The sequence below is a fragment of the Giraffa tippelskirchi genome, chromosome 10 (assembly GCF_054371585.1).
Source record: "Giraffa tippelskirchi isolate mGirTip1 chromosome 10, T2T-mGirTip1v1.2.pri, whole genome shotgun sequence".
NCBI lineage: Eukaryota > Metazoa > Chordata > Mammalia > Artiodactyla > Giraffidae > Giraffa > Giraffa tippelskirchi.
Window position 1 is genome coordinate 150,929,006 of NC_137284.1, and position 23,433 is coordinate 150,952,438.

Here is a 23,433-nt window from a genome sequence, read left to right on the forward strand (position 1 = left end):
TTTGATGTACTGCGCTTAAAGCATTGGGAGATACAAAAGATACATAAGTCTATAGTGTAAAATTTAAAACTACTTGGCTGGGAAGAAAAACCTCAGACAGAGGGCAAAAATCTTATCTAGATTGACAGATAAATAGATTGAGAGAAAGAGAGTTGGGGGAGAGAGTGGGTCTTAATTGGAAGCCACAAATCCAACTTAATTCAGCTTAAGCAAATCAAACCAAAACAGAAACACCCAACTCCCTCCCCCAAATCCCCAAATATCAAAAACAAAAAGATACACTCAAAGAATCCTCTAAATGTTAGCTTTTGGGAAAGTCCAAAAGGGCAGGAGCAACTTTCCCGAAAGATCTCAGGAACTGCTAGCACTAGGACCTGAAGGCAAGTAGACCTCTACCATCTCTGCTTCTTTCTATCTGTTGGCCTTATCTCACTTTGAAAACCACCTTGCTCCAGTTGGTGGGACATATGGAAATAGAGAGCTCCTGAGTCAACTTTCAAGTCTTCAGTTGCAAATGGAGAATTATTTTGACTCTCTGGATGTCAAAATCCAAAACCCCAGAAAAAACACTCATGGCAAAGCTTGAGTCAAATGTACAGTTAACTGTGATCAAGGATGTCTCATGTAAGATAAGAACCAGACAGCTCCTTTGCTACCAATATAGTTGGGGGGAGTTAATGAGCCAATAATACTATGCTGCTGCTAAGTCGCTTCAGTCGTGTCCGACTCTGTGCGACCCCATAGACGGTAGCCCACCAGGCTCCGCCGTCCCTGGGATTCTCCAGGCAAGAATACTGGAGTGGATTGCCATTTCCTTCTCCAGTGCATGAAAGGGAAAAATGAAAGTGAAGTCGCTCAGTCATGTCCGACTCTTAGCGACCCCATGGACTGTAGCCTACCAGGCTCCTCCATCCATGGGATTTTCCAGGCAAGAGTACTGGAGTGGGGTGCCATTGCCTTCGGAGTATGCTAAAAAGCAGTATCATAGTGATCCACTGTGATTTCTGAATCTTACTTATTTAAGAATCAATTATGACATGTCTGTAAAAACATTTTTAAAGACAACGCAATTTTATTACAGGTTACCATCAAAGTGTGAATTCCTAAAAGCCTGGAGAGAATGCCTAATGCAGTGCTTTGCACAGAGTAGATACTCAATAAATGTCTCTTGAATTAAGTTGCTTTAAGTAGGCATCTTAATAAGAGGCTGGGAAAACTGATCAGACAGACTTGGCTCTGAACTCTTGGACCTTAAACTATGAAAGGGATAAGATTACTAAAATTAAATGAATAAAACTGAGAGAAAAAAACCTGCAGAGTGGAAAAATGTTCAGTTCAGTTCAGTTCAGTCACTCAGTCGTGTCCGACTCTTTGTGACCCCATGGACTGCAGCACGCCAGGCCTCCCTGTCCATCACCAACTCCCGGAGCTTGCTCAAACTCACGTCCATCAAGTCGGTGATGCCATCCAACCATCTCATCCTCTGTCGTCCCTTTCTCCTCCCACCTTCAATCTTTCCCAGCATCAGGGTCTTTTCCAACGAGTCAGTTCTTCTCACTAGGTGGCCAAAGTATTGGAGCACATAGTTCAGCACAGTTAAAAACTAATCTCAAGCAAAAGAAAATGAAATAGTTCTTCTCCAGAATAAATAGGACCATTTGGTTCAAAGGATATGGCAATCCCATACTAATTGAGAAAGTATTTTCTTTCTTAATATGAGATTACACTATTGTATTAGTTGGCTTGGGCTATCACAGCAAAATACCACAGACCAGGTGGCTTAACTAATAGGAATTTAATTTCTTAACATTCTGGATGCTGGGAAGTCCAAGATTAAGGTGCAGATTGATATGTTTCTGGTGAGAGCTCCCTTTCTGGCTGGCAGAGGGCCACAAGGCACAAAGAATGAGCTCCATGGTGTCTTTTCCTAGAAGGATATTAATCTCATAAGATTTAGGGTTCCATTCTTACGACTTTGTATAACCTTAACCTTTGTGTAAGTTCCTTATTTCAAATACATATTGAAGGTTAGGTTTTAACATATTAATTTTGGGACATAATAATTCAGTTTACAGCAACTATGTAGTCTGAAAATGATTAATGAGAGTTTTACGTAGGTGAGCTTACTTTAAGGACAACTTGATAAAAATTAAAGAATTGGGAGACTTAGAGTTCACATTAGCAAGAATATAGAAAAGAAGCTCAAACCAGAGGATCCCAAACCTGCTTTCCAACAGTATTTGAGGCCATTCTCACCCCACCTGTATAAAGATAATGGGGGTTATTGTCCATCTGACTGAAGCCATCTGATGAGACCCCAAGCCTGTTGATCTACACTGGGACATGGTATTGGGTCAAGGGAAGAATGGTTTGTAAGAAGAGCTTTCTTTCTGTAGGAAGAGGTAGTGGTTTCCCCAAGGGAAAAGAATTGAAAATTCAAATTTAAAAATTTAAGGGACCACTTGGTAAATGAGACATAATCCTGAGGGTGGTGGAAGATGGCCATTTTGGATCAGATCATTTACATTTTAACTAATCTTACTTTAGAGTTGGGGCCTCCCTGGTGGCTCAGACAGTAGAGAATCCACCTGCAATGCAGGAAACATGGATTTGATCCCTGGGTTGGAAAGATTCCCCAGAGAAGGGAATGGCTACTCACTCCAGGATTCTTGCCTGGAGAATTCCATGGACAGAGGAGCCTGGCAGCCTACTGTCCATGGGTTCGCAAAGAGTAGGACACGACTGAGCAACTAACACTTTCACTTTCTTCACTTTAGATTTACAAGAAGTCAAAGAACTTTAACCTTTTTCTTTGAATGTGTACCTTTTTCTTCCTACTGTAATTCTCTTTTGAGACTGTCTTAACTCTTCAGCAGAGCAATTCATGTATATCCTTATTTTTTTCTTTTGAATTTTTTATTTTCTATTGGGATATAATTTCATGTATATATTTAAAATTAACGTTCCATCAGTAGACAATGTTATGGCCCTACTGAAACTAACACAACATTGTAAATCAAATACACTCCAATAAAATTTTTTATAAAGTGATAGTTTTACTATTATTGGTTATACTAGGTCCAGAGGTTGAATAAGCCTTCATCTAACTTCTAAAAGAAAAGTAAAAATGCGTTCATTTATCAGTGTCATATACTGCATGTAAATTATCTTAAATCCTCATGGCAATTCTGAAAAGTAAATATTTCCCATTTTATAGGTGAATAAACAGAGGTTCAAAGAGTTGAAACAACTTCTTAACACTTAACACTTAATTATGCTGGTGTTGGAATTTGAACACAGGCATTGCTAACAGCTACATACGGACTTTTCATGATCACTTTTACTGTCTTTAAGGGCTGAAATTGTGCAGTCATAGAAAAGTTGGGAATTTAGTCGCATGCCCTTAAACATAAGGATTCTTTCACCTTTGAATTTCAAGATTAGATTGTTCTAAAACTCAGTAATATCTACCAATTAATTGACTTTTAAGTTAGAAAAGTGCTCCCCTTTACCCACTTTTGTTGTCCAAACATCTTGATAGGCTGTTTGCCACACTGCTAAGTCACCTCAGTCGTGTCTGACTCTGTGCGACCCCATAGATGGCAGCCCACCAGGCTCCGCCGTCCCTGGGATTCTCCAGGCAGGAACATTGGAGTGAGTTGCCATTACTTCTCCAATGCATGAACATGAAAATTGAAAGTGAAGTTGCTCAGTCGTGTCCAACTCTTAGCGACCCCATGGACTGCAGCCTACCAGGCTCCTCCATCCATGGGATTTTCCAGGCAAGAGTACTAGAGTGGGGTGCTGTGGGAGTCATTACAGAAAAAACTGACAATTCCTTTTGTTCATTTACTACTAATAAAGCATTTTTATGCCTCATCAGAAGCCAGAATTTCATGTGCTATATTTTTAAAATAACAATGATTTAACTGCAATGAATTGTTTTTCTCCTTTTCAAGCATACCCATTTCTGTAATAAGAATCTACTTTTTAGCTGTTGTTTCTGAATGAGACTCAGTTGGTTTTAGCACTTCTAATTGCAAGTGAAAGCTAAACCCACTATTGTTGCATAAACCACCTACCACTCAACCATATAGCAGATGAGGTGTAATTTTGTAATTAACAATATAATGATACTTCCTAAACTATGCTCATGAAGCATTACGGAGAAGCTATTCTTCCCAAAGTAAAGGAAATAAATTCAATGCACAAAGGCTGGGTATTAACAGAGAGCTCATAGCAGCACATTTTCTTTCTTTTTTCATTGTGGTAAAATATACAAAACACAAAATTTACCATTTTAAAGAACACATTTAGTGGGTGTGGATGTGGAGGGGAGTAGCAACATACATGTGTGTGTGTGTGTGTGTGTTCAGTCGTGTCAACTCTTTATGATCCCATGAACTGTAGACCACCAGGCTCCTCTGTCCATGGGATTTCCCAGGCAAGAATACTGGAGTGGGCTGCCATTTTCTACCCCAGAGGATCTTCCCGACCTAGGGATCGAAACTGTGTCTCCCACATAGCCTGCATTGCAGGTGGCTTCTTTACCGCTGAGCCACTGGGGAAGCCCAGTAGCATTAAGTAATATGGTTAGTAGCATTAAGTAATTCACAATCTTATGCATCTATAACCATCACCATTTGCAAAAATTTTTGTAACCCCAAACTGACTTTTTACCTATTAAAAAATGACTACCTATTCCTCCTTCCTAAGTCCCTGGCCACTATTATTGTACTTTCTGTCTCTGAATTTCACTATTTTAGGTACCTCATGTTTCTTGACTCATGCAATATTTGCCCTTTGGTATCTGGCACAAAAAAGTAAAATGGTTCTTTAATATGTTTTATGTTTATTACATGTTTGAATGATAATATTTTGGCTACATTGGATTAGATAAAATATATTACTAAGATAATTTTACCTGTTTGCTTTATCTTACTTTTTTAATGCAGGTCCTAGAGAAGTTAAGACTGTGTAGGACTCAAATTAGACTTTTATTGGACAGTGCTGATGCAGAATCAGTTCTTTGGGAAATTGTCCTCAGGTGTGTTTTACTGATTTATCCATTCTATTCAGCTCGCAGGAGATAAGTTTATCCAAAGGAATGACTGTCTAATTGCAGAATATCAGACAAGGCAAAGATGAGTAATATTTTGAATGTCAGAAAGTCCTTCTCTTCAAATTTTACAACAGAAGACACTGCATCCTCTTACCTTGAATCATGAGGTTGTCATAATAACACTCCTTGCCTTCAAAGTAAACAACAGTTACAGGAAAGCACAAGCTTTCCTCTCTCATATTTTTCTTCTCTACTTGCATTATCCCTCTTTATTAGGAACTTTCTGTTCACAGGGACTCATTTTATTTGTTAGAAAATGTGTCCTAAGTTCCTATTAGGGATTTGATTAAAAGGTCTCAAGGTAAAAAGTACACTGCATGGGCATTAACTGACTCTACTGTTTTGGTTGATTAGCCTCTCAGAAAAATACTACCAGTCCTTAAAAGAGCAAAAGGAAATGCTGTGCCCTTTTATTCAAATCAACACCATTGTAAGAGTCAGGAGTCCTGCTGCCTGTCCTCAGCCCACACAATGCTCTTTCTGCTTCTAGAACAGAAGTTCCAAGGGTAAACAAGGTCAGGCCTTGAAGCTAAAGCAGTAAAAGAAATGGTAAGTCATAATTACTTAGGTAGGCGGAATATTACATATACTTTTTTCTACTTCAGCTATTTTAATACATAATCTTATTACACTGAGGTGTTATGGTTTTGCTTCACAAGACACTTTATCTGAATATGTGCCTCCTCTCAGCTTCTCAAGCTCAGACCCAAAGAACACATTCTGTTACCAGTGACCATGTCTCTTTTTTAACCTGAAAGATAAACTATTAAAATAAGGTTTTGTAGATGTTATTGACAGTTTTAATTCAAACATGAAGTTTTCTTCAGAGACACATGCAGATTTCAGAATCATTGTCCAGAAAATAAGATACTTAAGTACTTACGTTTGATACTTCCCACTTAACAATGGTCTGAGTGATTAGATTTCCCTTGTGGACAAATTGGGGAAATATAGATCTAGATCATTGTCTCTATTTAAAGAAAGGTCTATTTTGAAAAACAAATGCAAGGCAGGGAAGTGGAGTGAAGTTAATGGTAGGGGTTGCAAGAAGGAAGGTGAGTGGGAAACAGAACCAGAGGTGTAATAGGGAATGGGGAGGTGGGTACTTGTAAAAGATAACATAAGAGATAAAAAGAAAAGAGGAGAAATTGAAGAGGAGCCAGAATCTGGAGAAAAGGAAAGAAAAGAGAAAGAAGAATTGAAAATGCAAAGGAGGGACAGAGAAACAAGCAGACAAAGATATAGGAAGAAGGAAAAGGGAAGAATTGAAGAAGAGATTGGAGGAGAAGCAGGCCTCTTATGGTTTATCCCTGCTTTCTAAAGCACAGGATTTTATTTGAAAAAAGGACTTACAAATATGAAATAATAATAACATATATGCATTTATTATTTCAGTGATATAGCTAAAATAATGTACAAGCACTTTCTAATTATCAAATGGTTAACGGCTGTTAATTTTTTTCACATCTGTGCGATAGCTGTAAGTTGCTTCGCCTTACTTAGAGTATAAACAATGTCACTTGGGGGTTTTTATTTTGGCACAGGAAGACCCTGAACTCATCTCCTCCCACAGAGACACTGAATCTACACCTACAAATAGAGCAGTTCCTCCTGAAGGAGACCTGAGAGCTGATTGAAGAACTTCTGTACAACCAATGATAAAGGGCCACACAGAAGTGAGTAAGAGAGATGGAAACAAGGTGTTGACAAGAACCCTGTCCCCAGCAGAGTGACCTGCAGTAAGGAGGGGCCCATGCATAGACTGACCTGCTCTGCTACTGCTAAGTCGCTTCAATCGTGTCCGACTCTGTGCGACCCCATAGACGGCAGCCCACCAGGCTCCGCCGTCCCTGGGATTCTCCAGGCAAGAATACTGGAGTGGGTTGCCATTTCCTTCTCCAGTGCATGAAAGTGAAAAGTGAAAGTGAAGTCGCTCAGTCATGTCCAACTCCCAGCGACCCCATGGGTCTGCAGCCTACCAGGCTCCTCCACCCATGGGACCTTCCAGGCAAGAGTACTGGAGTAGGGTGCCATTGCCTTCTCCGACCTGCTCTGGGGTCAGCAAAAAAATAGTAGTTTAAAGGAGAGTGAAAACCTGGCTTAAAACTCAACATTCCAAAACTAAGATCATGGCATCTGGTCCCATCACTTCATGGCAAATAAATGGGAAAACAATGGAAACAGTGACAGACCTTATTTTCTTGGGCTCCAAAATCACTGTGGTTGGTGACTGCAGCCATGAAATTAAAAGATGCTTGTTCCTTGGAAGGAAAGCTATGACAAACCTAGACAGTGTATTAAAATGCAGAGACATCATTTTGCCGACAAAAGTCCTGATAGTCAGAGCTACAGTTTTTCCAGTAGTCATGTACAGATGTGAGAGTTGGACCATAAAGAAGGCTGAGAACTGAAGAATTGATGCTTTTGAACTGTGGTGTTGGAGAAGACTCTTGAGAGTCCCTTGAACAGCAAGGAGATTAAACCAGTCCATCCTAAAGGAAATCAACCCTGAATATTCATTGGAAGGACTGATGCTGAAGCTGAAACTCCAATACTTTGGTCACCTGATGCTAAGAGGCAACTCATTGGAAAAGACCCTGATGTTGGAAAAGATTGAAGGCAGGAGGAGAAGGGGATGACAGAGGATGAGATGGTTGGATGGTATCACCAACTCAAGGGACGGGAGTTTGAGCAAACTCTGAGAGTAGTGAAGGACAGAGAAGCCTGGAGTGCTGCAGTCCATGGGGTTGCAAAGAGTATGACATGACTAAGTGACTGAACAACAACAACAATATTTGATAAGGGAGTAATATCCAAAATATACAAAAAACTCATATAACTCAATATAAAAAATCAATTAAAAATGGACAAAGGACCACACACATTGAGAATCACTATCATTAAAAAGACAAGAACTAACCAGTTTTGTTGGGGATGTGGAGAAAAGGAAACTCTTGTGCATTGTTGGTGAGCATGTAAATTGGTACAACCTCTGTGGAAAATAGTATGGATGTTCCTCAAAATATTAAAAATAGAACTACCATATATTCCAGTAATTCCACTTCTGGTTATTTATCTGCAGAAAATGAAAACACTAATTTGAAAAGATGTATGCACCCCAATGTTCATTACAATTTTTTTTTTAAATAGTCAAGATATGGAAGCAACCTAAGCAATTGATAAATGAGTGAATAAAGAAAATGTGCCATATATATATGGGTGAACTTAGAGGGCATCATGCTGAATGAAATAAGTCAAGCAGAGTAAGGCAAATACCATATAATTTCACTTATATATAAGGTCTAAAAACCAAAACAAATGCCGAAACATTAAACTGAATCAGACTCACGCTTACAGAGAACAAACTGGTGGTTGCCAAAGGAAAGAGGGGGTGGCAGATGGGTGAAATAGATGGAGACATAGAGGTGCAAACTTCCAGTCGTAAAATAAATAACTCATGGAGATGTAATTACAGCATAGGGAACATGTTCAATAATATTGTAGTAACTTTGTATGATGACAGATGGCAACTAGACTTACTGTGGTTGATCATCTCTCAACGTATAAAAATAATGAATTACTATGTTGTAAATCTGAAACTAATATAATATTGTAAGTAAATTATACTTCTGTTAAAATATTCCCCCCTTTTTTTGATTTAATTACAAAAAGTGCAAGATGTTTCACTTTCTCACCCTCAAATAGAAAAAATACTGTTGGCTCAAAGTCCAACCTCATGGTTTTTCTAGTGGTGATTTTTCCTTTTCCTTGGAATTTTTCAAGAATTCACAGGCCTTTAAATGCTCCATCACTTTTCTAACTTCCTAGTAAGGAGGAGCTTTGGTCTTTTGGGCTATGACTACCACACCGCTGGGGTTGCTCTCAGTCCTACTGTGAACTGGAAGTGAACTGGTCACCCACCATGACTCTGTGACTGTTTCTTGGTGGCACTGACACGCTCCACCCCCAGAAGATGAGCAGATTTTGTTTGCTAAGCATAGACCTAGGGCCTCCAGAAGGCTCCCTAAGCAGCTCCCCTCAATTAGTGGCACCTCACCACCATCTTGAAATCCTCCCATCTCCATTTGAGCAGGCTCCAGGCTCTACCCTCTAAATTCCTAGAATTCTTCAGATTCCAGGCATCCACCCATGAACAAGCTGCCTTTATCTTTTTTCCTTCATTAAAATAAAACAAACCTTAACATTTCATCATACACATTTCTCCATCAATAGAACTTGATGGCTAATCAGCTGGTGTTTGATTTCTTAAGAAGCCAGGCTTCAGATCCAAGTAACACAAAAGAGACTACTTACCTTTCTTGATGGTTAAGAAGGCTTTGTGCTTAAAAACAAAAAATGCCTGGTAAGTCTCCTGGGAGGGATAAAATAACCTTTCTTGCATCCCAGATGAATCTAAAGTGGTGGAAATACAAAACAAAATAATTATTTAACAGGTTACCTTTTTATAATATTTTTTATTAAATGCATAAAATGTTTTATACAATTTCTATTCTTTAATGCTAAAAATCTTGCAAAGGTGTTACATTTTTAAATTTTAGGGGGATGAAAGAACTGAGGTTCAGAGGGATTCAATAGTTTGTTGAAGATCACACCAATAGTAATAGAGTCTGGATTCAAGCTCAGATCTGACCTCAGAGCTTGTATCAGTTGTACAACATCATACATTAAGAATTACTTAAACCAGGTAAAATCCAGGTAAACTTTACTCATTTTGAAGCCTACTCTTCCAAATAATCATGCTTAAACAATAAATTATAGGCATATAAATTAAAGGTCAAGTTAAACCTTGATATAAATTTATAAAAGATCAAATGTTTATTTGCATACCAATTAGAAATGGCTGAGAAATTGTTTTGCTTTAATAATGAGCTTTAAATCTACTTGTAGATAAAGTAAGACAGAAAACCACAAATGGTCAAAAAAGGGCCATACATTATGTGAAATAAATATCTAAAATAATAAAACAAATGGTACAACAAATGCCTGGAAAAATAAGTAGAATTTGAAATAAAAAGAAATAAAAAATATAAAAAATAGATTTCATATAATCAAGTCCATCTAAACATATTTGAATGTTTGATGTAGCTTAGTAGAGAGGCTAATAGGCACAATAGGCATGTTTAACAGGATACGAACTTCAGTAACATTAAAATAATTAGTATTTTAAAAATTTTAGGAAAATTATTTTTGTTTTCTATAAGGAAAAATACATTATATTTTTGTTTTCTGAACTCCCAGAAGCTTCACTAGAAGCTATTTTTTAGTGTGGTCTGGTCTGACAGAAAAGTTGAGATAGAATGAAACTCTTAATGCGTTGCCATAAATCCAACATCTCACTGTTACACACATTCCCAGCAAATAAAGTTTATCTACCAACCCACCTCCCAACTTCCTCTGCACTCACCATTTTCGAAAACCTCTGAATTAAGTACCTCGTGGCACTTAGAACAGGTGTAGATTTATGACTTATTTGTGTGATTGATTGATAACTTCTTTATCATTATATGGTAAGTCCTAAGATGGTAAGGATTTTATCTCATTTTGTTCACAACTGGAGCTCCAACAGTTTCCATAACTAGAGTCTGGCTATAGGAGATGCTCAGTAAAAAATTTTTGTATTGAAAAAATAAATTGTCTCGTAATCGTGAAAGCTGAGTAGTATGGGACTTCAGAGAAATAACTTTTTCACATTCACAAGTAACTTTGGATAAAAGAATAGAAAATGAAGATGGGGTGGAGGTAAAGGGGCATATTTGATGACTACCATTTTGCAACTGAAACCAGCTAAAGAAAGGAATTTCCAAAAGTTTCATGTTAAACTGTAAGGATGTATAGATATGTGGATTGCATAAGTAGTCTTTAAATGTAAGCCTGTGTGTCTGATAGAATTTATTTATTTTTTTAGCTGCCTTGCCCCTGACTTCTTCTTTGGTTTGAGCTTTTTCTGTGATTGGTCAGATCTGCTTTTTTCCAAGAAGAAGTTGAGAGACAATGACATATAGTCTTCCACGATCATGTAAATATTGTTCTGGCACCTCTAGGTGACTATAACACCCATTAAGGTGTTAAAAATATCCACTAGGATGGCCAAAGCAAAAATGTCAGATAAAACAAGTACTAATGAATATGTGGAGGAACCAAAATCTTCATTCAATGAAGGCAGAACTGTAAAATGGTGCAGATACTTTGAAAGTTCAGTAGTTCCTCAAATGATTAAAGAGAATTATCATATGATACAGCAGTTCCATTCCTAGGTATATAGTCAAGAGACATAAAAACATATGTATGCACAAACACACACATATAGAAATGTCTATCATAACCTTGTTCACAGTAGCCATAAGACTGAAGCACCCCAAATGACCATCAATGGATTAATGAAGAAACAAAATATGGTACATCCAAACAATGTAATATTATTCAGCTATGAAAAGGAAAGAAGTACTGACACATGCTACAACTTGGATAAACCTTGAAGACATTATGCTAAGTCAAGGAAGTTAGATACTATGATCCTCAGGTTATATGAATCTCTTTGTATGAAAGTCCAGATAGGAAAATCTACAGAGACAGAAAGTAGGTTAGTTGTTGCTTAGAGTTAGGGAGAGAGAAGTTTGGAAGGGGTCATAGCTGAAGAGTACAAATTTTCTTTTTGAGGTGATGAAAATATGCTACTGTGTGAGGGTTATACATATATGTGAATATACTAAAAGTCATTGAACTGTACACTTTAAATGAACCCAGTATGTGGATTATATCTCAATAAAACTGTTTAAATAAAACAACTGGGTACAGTTGTACCCTCTCACTCTTGCTCAGTTTCGATGTGATACGTGACGTGGTATGACACAGGACAAACCTAGACAGTGTATTCAAAAACAGAGACATCACTTTGCCTACAAAGGCTGGTATAGTCAAAGCTATGGTTTTTCCAGTAGTCATGAACAGAAGTGAGATTTGACCATAAAGAAGGCTGAGAGCTGGGGGATTGATGCTTTCGACTTGTGGCGCTGGAGAAGACTCTTGAGAGTCCCTTGGACAGCAAGGAGATCAAACCAGGCAATCCGGATTGACTTCTATTCCTATTCTAAATAGAAGAAAAATATTTACCCATAGAGTTTACAGTTCAGTTAAAAAAAGTCCAAGGAAAGCATTTAAACATCTCGAAGACAAGTTCATTCTGTTGCCATCTCCATCTTGACAAAGCAAATGTATGCTGTGTCAAAACAAAGTTCAATATTTGCATGATCTGCTTCACAAAGGGTAAGTCTGAACCAGAGTTTTCACTTGGCACGAAGACATTTGTCCCAAGCATGGTTTCCTGTGTAAAGATTGCTGTACTTCTAGTTGTAGAAGTGTTTTTTTTCTTTAATTTTTAATTTTTTTTGGTCATGTCACGCAGCATGTGGGGTCTTACTTATTAATAGTTCCCAGACTAGAGGTTGAAGATCTGCAGACCAAAGATCTGCACCCATTGCCTTGGAAGTGTGGAATCATAATCACTGGAGCACCAGATAAGTCCCACAAATGCGTTCTCTTATGCACTACTCATAACAGTGAAAAATTGGAACTGTCCTAAGTGCTCCAAAGTACGGAAAAGGCTAAGTTAATTATCCTCTTGTATCATGATTATGGGGCTTCCCAGGTTGTGCTAGTGGTAAAGAATCCACTTGCCAATGCAGGAAACGCAACAGATGCGGGCTGGATCCCTGGGTCGGGAAGATCCCTTGGAGGTGGAAATGGCAAACCACTCCAATATTCTTGCCTGGAAAGATCTCATGGACAGAGGAGCCTGGAGGCTACAGTCCCTGGGGTTGCAAAGAGTTGGACACAACTCAGCAACTGAGCATACATCATGATTATGCAGTTATTTTGTACATATTTTTCTAGACTTTTATAAAAAAGAAAAATGAATGAGATAATGTTAAGGAAAAAATAGAATAATACACATAAACGTGTATTTAACAAATACTACTTACTACAGCCTTCTAAGGGCTTCCCTGGTGGCTCAGATGTTAAGGAATCTGCCTGCAATGCAGGAGACCTGGGTTTAATCCGTGCGTTGTGTGAAAATCCCCTGCAGAAGGGAATAGCTACCCACTCCAGTATTCTTGATTGGAAAATTCCATGGACAGAGGAACCTGGTGGGCTACAATCAATGGGGCTGCAAAGAGTCAGATATGACTAAGTGACTAAGCAGACACACACAGCCTTCTAAAATATATATATCAATAAATAAAAAGGAAGTTTGGGAAAGAACATAAAATCAAATAGCTCAGACTTTATTATGTTGATGAGACCTTGGTTGCTTCTTATTTTAAGAAATTTACATTGTTTTAAATTTGGTTTAATAGTATACAGAAACTGTAGTAGGTTAAAAATACCTATTGCTGCTTGTCCTCTATTTTATGGACTCTATTAAGAGGGATAAAACAAAAGTTAATTATAAAGGAAGGTGGATAGTATTGACGAAACTCCTAGCTCTTAGGAAAGGAGCTTTCTTAAGGGTAATAGGTTATACTTGACAACATACTAAAAGGACATTTTTAAGGTTGATGAATGATGTCTGCAGGTCTGCTAATTAGCTGTGTCCCCATGAGCAAGCCATTTAACCTCTGAGGATCTTAATTCCCTCATTTGTAAAATAAGAGATTAAAAAAAAGAGAAAAGCATTTTTGACATACAGAGATGTGAAGGCTGGTGGCTTGAGGAGAAAGCTGCCATCTTAAATCCTCAGGGGAAATGCATGTCTTATAAAACAAAGTGATCTGCATTGCATCCTGAGGAAACAAAGCTCAGGGTTCCATGACCAGGGCTACATCCAGAGATGAGGAGACCATAACTGCCATTTTTTTCACGCCTAAAGGACTGCTGTTTCTTGTCCTCTATACTGAGGACGATGTTAAGAGAGATTTTTTAAAGTTAATTGTAAAGGAAGGTGAACAGTAGAAACACATCATGAAGAAATAACTCTGTGACATAATATTGCATATAATTTTTCTTGAAATAAAAGCCCTTATTAAGTTCATTTACCTTAACATGATGCTATATTAAGGGGAGTTAGGCAGACCCTGTTTCCTCTGGTAACCTACCATTAAAGAATTTACGGCATCGCGGAGGCACATGGATTTAAATGGCAGGCAGACCAAAGAACAGACATTAAATAGGCACACGTGTAAAGCGAACATGCAAATGCTTAAGCACAGGAGAAAACACAAGAGATTCTGGTAGAATTTGTAGGAAGGAGGGTAAGGTAGGCAGTCATTATTTCTGTGAGGGATACTGAAAGGCTATTCTGTAATCTCCTGATGATATTTTGTTAAAATACTAAGAATCTCTGTTTAAAATTTGTATATTATATAAAATATAAACCACATATTTTATTTTTTATATTATATATACAATATATATTTTTCTATTTTTCTTTTTTGTTCTAAAGTGTTAGTTGCTCAGTCATGTCTGACTCTTTGTGACCCCATGGACTATAGCTCATCAGGCTCCTCTGTCCATGGAATTCTCCAGGCAAGAATACTGGAGTAGGTAGCTTTTCCCTTCTCCAGGGGATCTTCCCAACCCAGGGGCTGAACTTGGGTCTCCCACACTGCAAGCAGATTCTTTACCATCTGAGCCACCAGGGAAGCCTATAAAAATCATATTAAACAGTTATTGGCCACTAATACAGTTAATTCCAAATTATCTATCAAGCTGCCTAACCTGTCAATGCTTAAAATTAAATTCTCTGGATATAGGATAGTGGGACTTTAAATTAAAGTTAGAGATTTGAGAAGCAATGACAGATGAAGTTCATTCTTAGGGCAAAAAAGGGAGAAAGAATCCATATGAGATACATAAGCTTTAGCCTTAGCAAGACGTCACAAAAGCACAGGAACAATTTCTTCACACATCATCAGGGATATTTTGACATCTCCAGGAACTTAGATGTGAGAGGGGTCGTATAAAATTGGCATCCCTTCTAAGATGAAATGCCAAGCGCTGTGGACTCAAGAGAAAAGGCAGTGGCCCAATCACAACTGACTGTGGGGTCAGACAAAACAACTGGGAAACGAGGAACTGTCACTCTGTAATCTAGGTCTCAGAGTTAATTAGAAGGATGAAAGAGGACTGTATATTTTAATTTATATATTGTTACTGCTGGTCTTCCATTAGCAGGAATCTTCCCATAGACAGAACACCTTATGTAAATTCCGAGGCCTCAGAATTAAGCTTGTAGGGTTTTATTGGCTCTTGGCATCAACCAACAAAATGACACGCATGCTTGGCTGCAGGTTCTGAAGCAGAGATGTGAAGTCTTATTCCACCCTCCCCAACGGTATGCCCATGTGACAAAGAGATGCCCCATCACAAGGCCCTCCCTTCCCCGGGCACACCCCCCCGTTCTCCACTGGCCCCTTCCTCTGTGTTCTCTTGTTCCTGTTCTCATCCCCGATAACCCTGATAACCCTGTAGCTGTTGCTTAGTTGCTAAGTTGTGTCTGACTCTTTTGCGACCCCATGGACTGTAGCCCACCAGGCTCCTCTGTCCATGGGATTTTCCAGGCAAGAATACTGGAGTGGATTGCCATTCCCTTCTCCAGGAGATTTTCCTGACCCAGGGATTAAACCCTGCCTCCTGCATTGGCAGGCAGGTTCTTTACCACAGAGCCACCAGGGAAGCCTGCTAGCCCAGTTAGCCCACCACTGGCCTTCCTGCCCTTCTTTAGAAGGGTTCCTTAGGATGCTTATCCCTAGTCATCCTCAGGGGTTTATTTCATCTCTATTTTCCTACTTAAAAGGGCTTCATCAATACCTACGTTGTCTCATTCAGTCCTGAACAGCAACACGAGGGGCAGTAAGAAAGCCCGTGTCCCTTCTTATGTTGGAGAATCCTTTACAAGGTTTCTTATAACACATACTCTATGTCTTAAAAATTCTTAACAGAGTGCTATAAAAGTTTTGGTAATTCCTGAGAGAAATTTGGTGCTTAGGTAATGCTCTAGTCACAGAAAATGTGACTTTATAAAACACAAGCACAATGCAGTATTTAAGAGAAACCCTGTGAATCTTGATTATAGATTCTAACATCTTTTCTCATGCCGAGGGAAAAGGCTATTCTTCACAGTCAATACATAATTCTAGTCAAAGAATGAGGAAAAATAGCCATTTTGATTGTATTTTTAATATCATTTTGTCATGCTTAAAAACACTGTCAGCAGGAGGGAAGACAGACAAGACATGATGCTGGAGAAAGAATGACAGCTGTTTAAATTAAATCTAAAGAAAACTATGAAAGAAAACATAGAATATGATTTAAATAAATGAGTACTGTTATCTTTGGCAATCAGTGTTTTCATAAAACCTTTAAAATATTAAAGTGGAAAATTTGCTTCTTTCTCCATCTCTGTATAACAATTTCACAGTAATCTATTTAGAAGCTTTCTGTTTTGCCAAAAATATGCCATATAGAGGTAGCTTACTACAAAGGATGTGGGAACCAGGAACATGAAAGCAGGAAAGGGACCAAGGTTTATTGCCAAGCTGTCCTGTGGTTACCTCCACTGTGTATGTGTCAGGGACACGTGTTTGTCAATGCCCCTAACATACTTTGCCAAGGAAACTGTTAATGTTTGTCTCTCCATGCAGAGAGAAAATGCTCCTGAAATCAGGAATCATGCAATAGTCATCTCTATATCTTACACATTCCCCCTATCTCATTCCAAATCTTCCCCAAGCCCCTCCCCTAGCACAGGGCTGCGTATTCTAAGTACACAGTAGGTGTTTGGCATAACTGAAGTGATATGAAATGGGATGTTTCTTGGATATCCAGAACCTAGCCTTTTTTGCTTCTTTCCAAACAAGACTTCATATTTCTCAGCTACTTGAGTTAAAGGAGAGGGAACTCACTGTCAAATCCTAGTTAGAATCTACTTCCCCTAAATCAATCAACATGTCCCATCTCCTTGTCCTCACGGTTGGTTAAGACATTTGGTCTCAAGTCTGGCAAGAAAGGTCCAAATGAGACTCAAAGCCAGGATTCTTGTTTGAACTCTCCAAGCAGTGGACTTTTATGGACTCGAAACCGGGAATCATGTAGTTCTGTGAAGGGTGGAAGTTACTTTGGAGTCTTACGAGGAGAGCCCAACAAAAGTGGAATCTATATTAAATAGGCAGAGGAAAAAAATACTGAGAAAAAAAATTGGGTCCAATTCACATTTTTAAGCCCCTGAGTCCTACCCAAAGCCCAATTGTCTTGGGCTCTTCAGTGAAATAAGGCAATGAATTATTATTGTGATTTAAGCCTCTGTGTGTGTGAATTTTCAATCAAAATCAGCCTATCTATGCTATAGATTGTCTAGAAAGAAAGAGGAGTGCCTTCAGAGGCCAGTGCCTCAGTAGCTGCAGATGTCCTCACTCACGGCTCTCCTAGCTCCTCACTGTCCTGGGACGGACAGGGCCCACAGAAGATGCTCTGAGAAGGTCTCTGCTGTTCTCCAGACCCTGGGATTGGATTCTGCCCAGAGCATCTTGTATTCAACTACATTTCATCCAGGCTCAGAAGGAATCTCTCCACCATGATGAAATGATAACACGTCCTTTCATCTCATTGGATCCTTTCTAATACATGGGTGCCAAGCTGTTTGTTTTTTCTGGCTAAATGTTTAAAAATATATTTGCACATAATTATTGAACATTTATCACTTTCTCAGTTATTGACTTATGAAAAGTCCATCCGTATGGATATATAAAATTGATCTCTTGAGCAATTGCAGAACTTAGAGAATGCATTCAATTTATTTTATCATATTAGCAAATTTTAGAAATTTAAACAACTCAGTTTTGGAGACAATGCTATGACTGCTTCCTTCCATTCCCCAGAATAATGCATATTTGAGTAAAGCCATTTGTGGAAGAAGTAATTATGTTTTAGGTAAGCCTTTTAAAAGCTATTATAAACCTGCTTTGTACTTATATTGATATATTAGCTGATTACTAATAATGGAAGAATTGAATAAAAGATTAAATCACTTTTCTAAGATTTACATGAGCAAGTCCAGTAACATATATCAAGTACTTATTTAACTAATAAGTTGCTCTCTAACAAATAATGAAGTTCCTTTCCCACCTCACTTTTAGTCTGTTTGCTTAGGTAGGTACATTGGTTGCAATCAGTTGAGATACAAAAATTAACTTAACTGAACAAATGTCTTAGCCAAACTGGAAAGTATATTGTGCCAGCTTCTACTGTTATTTCAATTCACTGGTTACATATAAGGATTCCATAATGAATTATCCATTTTTGAGAGGCGTGTATGTGCAAGTGATGTCTCAATATATAGTGTTACTTCTGGGTGGTGGTCCCAGTCCGCGAACAGCTCAGTGTAAGCTGACAAACTGGAAAAAAGACGGGTTCAACCCTCAGAAGGGTTGAACAGTAAAGAAGTTTTAGGCGATCTCTTAGGTGATTGTAATCCTTCCGTTCAAGAAAGTGAATAAGAAGGGAGAATTAGATTTCAATATCAAGTTGGCAGTGTCTAAGCTAGTCCCTAACTTAGATATAAGCTTTAAAAATTAACTCTGCATCAGCTAGCCAGTTTTTCGCCTTTGCTGTCTGTCTGTCTGGAGTCCAAGTCATGTACCCTCTGTGGAGGTCAGCTTTTCTACTTGTGATTTAAAAACACTGAGCACTCTTTCTTCTTCTTTTTCTTTCTCATTTTCACTGGCCTGTCTCTCTTCTTGCATTTGGAGTTCTTATGTGCCAAAGGACAGAATACTATTCAAGATGATCATATTCACTTTCATGGATCTTGTAGTCGACAGAGTATAACCAGATAAGGAAACCAGCACAATTCATGTGAGAAGATCTGCTATAGAGGATGTAGTCCTAGCCAGCATTTTTTTTTTCAGTTGCAGCTTGAGTGATCGTTTTAGTTGCAGCATGCAGAATCTTTAGTTGTGGCATGTGAATTCTTAGTTGCCGCGTGTGGGGTCTAGGTCCCTGGCCAGGGATTGAACCTGGGCCTGTTGCATTAGGAACATGGAGTCTTAGCCACTGGACAACCAGGCAAGTCCTGAAAAGGTCTTATCCAGGACAAAGTATAGGAGAAGAGTGTGTTCAAAATAGAGAACACAGAGCAGAGATTTGAGGAACTTGCAGAAACTCAGTATCACTGGAGGCGTACAATGAGGGGTTAGGACAGCAATAAAGACGGCTGCGGGTGTGAAAACAATGACTAGATAATCCAGCCTCTTGTAAAAAAATATGTTGAACATTTTCTAAGAACAATGGAAAAACTTTGAAAGGTTTAAAGAGGAAAATTTCAAGACTAAACGTGAATTTTAGTGACATCATTCAGTCCCAAGTACAGCCCGTGGGCTCGCAGAGTTGGACACGACCGAGTGACTAAGCAACTGAGCATGTGTGCGCACGCAAACACACACACACACACACACACACACACACACACACACACTACTGAGAGTGGGTCAGAGAAGACCAGTTAGGGGGCTGCCTCATGACTCGTGACAAACAGCAAGAAGGGTTAAATTCAGTTTGGGCTTGGTGAATATGAACTGGTTCTGAGCCTTTTAAATGTAAATAACTGGAAAAGAGATAAATGCATAGTTCAGAAGCTGAAGATGTAAATTTGGGGCCCTCCATAAAGTCCTAAAGAAGTTGAAATCTCTCTAAAGAGGTATGCAGAGAAGTAAGGAGGATCTTGTGAATAACTCTTGTGAATACCAGCATTTGAGGGCCCGGCGGAGGAAGAGAAGCCAACAAAGACAAAGCCATGTTTCACACCTGATTTCTTCTCTCATTCACCTGCTGAGCTTCCTGGACCTCAGCCTGATGCTCCATCCATCCTGGAGTCTTAACTCACTCAGGCAGAATTAATCCATCCTGGTCCCATTTGCTCTTCATCTGCTACTGTGAGCAGCAGAGAAGGAGCAAATGCATTATAATTATTTTTTTACTTATCTTTCTTCCCTTTTAGATGATACATTCCTCGGGGATAGGAATCCTCCCCTAATTTTGTTGGCATTCTCACCAGTGTAATGGCATCAAGCAGAGTTCTCTGCTTGCTGAGTAAATAATGCATGTATTCTTACTTATAAGATCATGTTTATACCAGGAAAGAGTATAAATATGAAGCAAGATACTTGAATTTAAAAACCACTTCTTTCTTTACTCTGGTTTTACAAAGATCAAACATATGCTATACATATTGTGAATGCGGAGAAAGTGTCTATTGACTAATGAACATTGATCAGAGATCCTCGGATCTCATTTAACATTCAGAAAGTGGACTGGGAAGGGAGGTGTGCCAGATACACACTCACCCAAGGGTAAGATACAGGGAAGCCAAAAGAAATGAGGTGGTGCTTGGTTCAACGTCCCTGAAAGAAAAATCACTAGTAGGTCGGTTCCTTGTGACCCTGAAATATTGTTCAGTAACAGGCTATTTTATTTTCAATAAATCCAAGGATAATTTTTTTAGACCAGGGTAAGAAACTTAAATTTTTTTCTTTACTAAACCAGTGACTCATTGAAACTAAATTAATTTTGTGTTGCATACAAGTAAAAGTAGCAATTTAGTTGATGTTTTAGAGAGAAAGACAAGTAATATATATATATGTGTGTATATATATATATATATATATATATATGGTTAGTTAAAATACCACATACATATAATATAATACATACTATATGGTTAGTTGAAACACCACACTATAGACAGATAAAACAGTGATAGAGAAGGCTGAAAGAGAAAAAAAGGTAAAAATAAGGAAAATAGGTGAAAAGGGAGGGAGGAAAATTGAAACAGGAAAGGAGACTTAAGGAAAATGAGAAAGAGATAAGGGAAGAGGCCCCATGAAATGTTAATAATAATAACAAATATAATTTGTAAGCTTTCTTTGGCAGAAATTTCACCTTGATCTTTTGCTTCTTTTGATAGACCATGAGTACTTGTTCTGGTTTTACAGAGAAGAAAATGCATATAGTCAGTGGCAAAACTGGAGCTGGAGTTTGGTCTCTTTATTTCTAATCCTCTGTGCTTATATGAGGTTTAATGGATGTAAATTACACTTGTTCTGCAGTTCACTAGGTTTGAGTGTCTCTGCGTAAGTTGTCACCTGTTATTTCTGCTCTTTGAAATTCAGATTATAGTACCTCTGATCCTGTAGAGCCACGTTTTCTTATAAAAGAAAACAGCTTGTCTGTTTTTATTTCCAAACTTTAAAGTTTATTTTTGAAATAAATGTTTACTTCCCCATGGGCTTCTGAATCTTCTGCAGGTGTGTGAAGGAATGATTCTGGCTTTAGAAAATTGCTTTGGAACATTGAGAGATATCTCTCAATTTACTAGCTATCACCTGTAGTCCCTTTGGCGTAGAAAGCTGTCAGCTTGCTTTATTTTATCCTCTCAGTGATCAGAATTTTTCTACTACAGAAAATTTTAAATTTAAATTTATAATTAGTATCTATTTGCTTTGAAATGAAAGTATTTCCCTATGCTTATTTAAAAAAAAAACTAAGCCGGAGGTCATATTCAAACTATCTAATAAGAGGTGTGGAATAGATAACACCCATTGGAATAAATGTCTTCCCTGCCTATACAGAGAGGCTAAAAATATCAGCTCTGTTCTAATTCCTATTGGGAATAACACAAACAAGAGAACCTCATGTCCTATGTATTTTCCATTAAGAAAATCCTTTAGGAATGTGCAATAGTAACCACACTATTAACTACTCTCAGGGTCTCATCTCTCTTCCTTTGCCAAGCAGACTTGAAAGAAAGGGGTGGAGGAATAGGGAAGCACAAAGGAAAGGTAGGGGAAATGAATGCTTGCGTAATGCTGCTTTCTAGTTTTCTTTGAGTGCTTCCAAAAGCCAGAAATTTTGCTGACCTTCAATTCCGTCGGATTTTCGGGAACCCTTATGAAAAATTTTCTGCTTTTTAAAAAAATAACTTTCAGGGGACTTCCCTGTTGGTCCAGTGGTGAAGACTCACTATCAATGTAAGGGGCCTGGGTTTCATCCCTGGTCAGGGAACTAGAACCCATATGCTACAACTGAGAGTTTGCATGCCACAGCTAAAGATTCTGTGTGCTGCAATGAAAATCTGGCACAGCCAAATAAGTGAATGAAATAAAAATAAAGGTTAAAAAAATAAATTTTGAATATAAAATATATACACTAAAGTATGCAAACCATGATTGAATAGAACCTCATTTTCTAAAAGATAAACACACCTGTGTGACCACTCTCCAGATCAGTGTCGACTGTGACTCAGACCCCCGATCGGCCTCCTTCCCACTCTCTGTACCCCTTTCCCTTGCCAAAGTAAGCATTATCCCCGCTTCTAACATCATAGTTTAGTTTCATCGACTTACATTTTTATTTCAGTGGAATCAGAGTAGATGTTCCTTTCTGTCCGGCTTTTTTTTTTTTGGCTTAAAGCTGTGTGTGGAATCACCCGTATTCCAGCGTGTCAAGGAGGTTGATACATTCTCATGGCCATGTTGAATTCTATTGCATGCATATGCTGTAATAGATAATTATCTATTCTAATGTTGATAACATCTGGGTGGTTTCCAGGTTTGAGCTCCTAAGAATAATGCTAATTATGTGATGTGATAGAGGTGTTAGCTAACACGATGGTGGCAATCATTTGTAATATATAAGTCTATCAAATGAACACATTGTATAATTTAAACTCACACAGTGTTACATGTCAATTGTATCTCAGTAAAGCTAAGGGAAAAATAAATAACTATGTGAAGTGACAGAGGTGTTAGCTAAGACTATGGTGGTGATCACGTTGTAATATATAAATATATCGAATTAACATGTTGTACACCCTAAACCTGGGGCTTCCTGGGTGGCACTAGTCATAAAAAATCTGCCTGCCAATGCAGGTTTGATGTAAGAGAAGTGGGTTCAGTCCCTGGATCGGGAAGAACCCTCTGGAGGAGGGCATGGCAACCCACTTCTGTATTCTTGCCTGAAGAATCTCATGGACAGAGGAGCCTGATGGGCTGCAGTCCTAGGATCGCACAGAGTCGGATATGACTGAAGCTACTTACAATGCAGCAGGCACGAACATCCTAAATGTACAGAGTATTGTACGTCAATTGTATTTCTTTTATTTTTTTTTTTTAACTCTTATTCATTTAAAAGAACGTTGGGGCTTTCCTGATGGCTCAGTGGTAAAGAATCTGTCTGCCAATGCAGGAGACATGGGTTTGATCCCTTATCTGGGAAGATCCCACATGCCTGGGAGCAGCTAA

The 23,433-nt window shown here is 38.4% G+C and overlaps 1 protein-coding gene across 10 annotated transcripts in view; it reads right to left on the reverse strand.

Annotated features, from left to right (window-relative positions):
• The window catches only part of TPK1 (thiamin pyrophosphokinase 1), a 559,100-nt gene that overhangs the window by 435,074 nt on the left and 100,593 nt on the right, over window positions 1-23,433 (reverse strand). For 9 of the 10 annotated variants that reach the window (XM_081534537.1, XM_081534527.1, XM_081534535.1 and 6 more), the window contains one exon: window positions 9,437-9,535. The gene's annotated coding sequence lies outside the window, so the exon portion shown is untranslated. Of the gene's footprint in view, window positions 1-9,436; window positions 9,536-22,536; window positions 23,006-23,433 lie in introns of those variants that run through there. The other variant, XM_081534533.1, reaches the window with a different exon arrangement.